We start from the raw sequence: 1,456 nt of genomic DNA on the forward strand, positions 1-1,456 counted from the left end.
GAAGTTCTTGACGGTTTCTGTAAATTGAATGCGTGACTGCGCCTCCTTGTAATACCGGTGAGGCCTTGGGTATCAAAGCTCCACCGAGCTTCCCTCGCCTCTATTCAACTTACTTTAACTCGGATTGATTCCATAGGGGTTTGCTTAAATTGTAAAGGATTCTCGTTCGAAGGATTAGAAGCTGGTCTAGAAACAATCTAAGTGGAGCTATCAGGCTTTTTGTTTGCTAGAAATCAATAGGTTTGATTTGGTTGAGTCGGCCTTGATCTGTGTTTGCTTACCCTTCCAATTTAAAAAATTCTATTGTATGCCTGAACGTAAAAGAGACGCACTAGGTAGATTTGTTAAAGAGAAACCTAGTAGTTCTAAGCGTCTCGATTACCTTAATCTAGAGAGTACGACTTCTGAAGAGTCTGTTTTTGAACGTCCTTTGACTGAGGAGAGAATCCCTGTTACTCCGATAGCGCCAGAAATGGCAACTTAGAAAGCTTTATTGAATCCAACTAGGACTACTCGTCCCTCATGTATCAGGTTAGCTGAGACGGAAGCAACTTATGAACTTAAACCTGGGACCTTACAGCTGCTCCCAATCTTTTTAGGGAAAGAAAATGAAAACCCCTATTTCCATGTTAGGGACTTTGAGGAAATTTGTAGTACCCTCAGGATTAGAAACCTAGATGATGATGCTTTGAAACTTAGGTTATTCCCCTTTTCCCTGAAAGATAAAGCTAAATCGTTATATAGTTTGGCTTCCGGGTCAATCGAAACGTATGAACAACTTACATCTGCCTTTTTGAACAAGTTTTTCCCTAGGCACAAAACATCGTCTATTAGGACGCAAATCTGCACGTTTTCTCAACAGGAGGGAGAAACTTTGTATAGGTATTTGGAAAGGTTCAATGATTTATTAGCCCAATGTCCTCATCATGGTTTAGAGAAGGTTAGGTTAGTTCAGATCCTTTATGAGGGTTTAGATTATCCCACACAACCACAGTAGAATCTATGTGTACTGGTGGATTTGAGAACCAAACAGTTGATGACGCGATGACATATTTGCATGAAGTCGCCGAAAAGACCCAACAATGGGAAAGTAGTAGGGGACCCCAGAAAACAATTCTTCTCGGCAGAGGAAACGTTAATAGGGTAGAAGGAGGCTATGAATCAGATGCCAAAATTGCTGCTATAGCGAAAAGGTTAGAAGCTTTAGAAGTGGGTAACACTAGTGGTAGATTGGAGCCTTTTTGGGAAGGCCAGAATAATGAAGAGCAAGCCAATGCTCTATATAATAACACTAGGTTTGATAATCGTCAGAAGTTTGACCCATATTCAGAAACCTATAATCCTGGTTGGAGAAACCATCCGAACTTTTCATGGTCTAAGGGCCAGAGTCAGGGTCAGTCTAATAATTCTAATGCTCCCCCAGGTTTTGGCTACACTAGGAATACATCAGGCCCAA

General features: G+C 41.2%; 1 pseudogene; it reads right to left on the reverse strand.

The window, feature by feature from the left end:
• Positions 1-833: 833 nt before the first annotated feature.
• On the reverse strand, positions 834-933 carry LOC113292033 (annotated as a pseudogene).
• Between the last annotated feature and the right edge of the window lie 523 nt (positions 934-1,456).

Source organism: Papaver somniferum, chromosome 6 (genome assembly GCF_003573695.1).
Source record: "Papaver somniferum cultivar HN1 chromosome 6, ASM357369v1, whole genome shotgun sequence".
NCBI classification, from domain to species: Eukaryota; Viridiplantae; Streptophyta; class Magnoliopsida; order Ranunculales; family Papaveraceae; genus Papaver; species Papaver somniferum.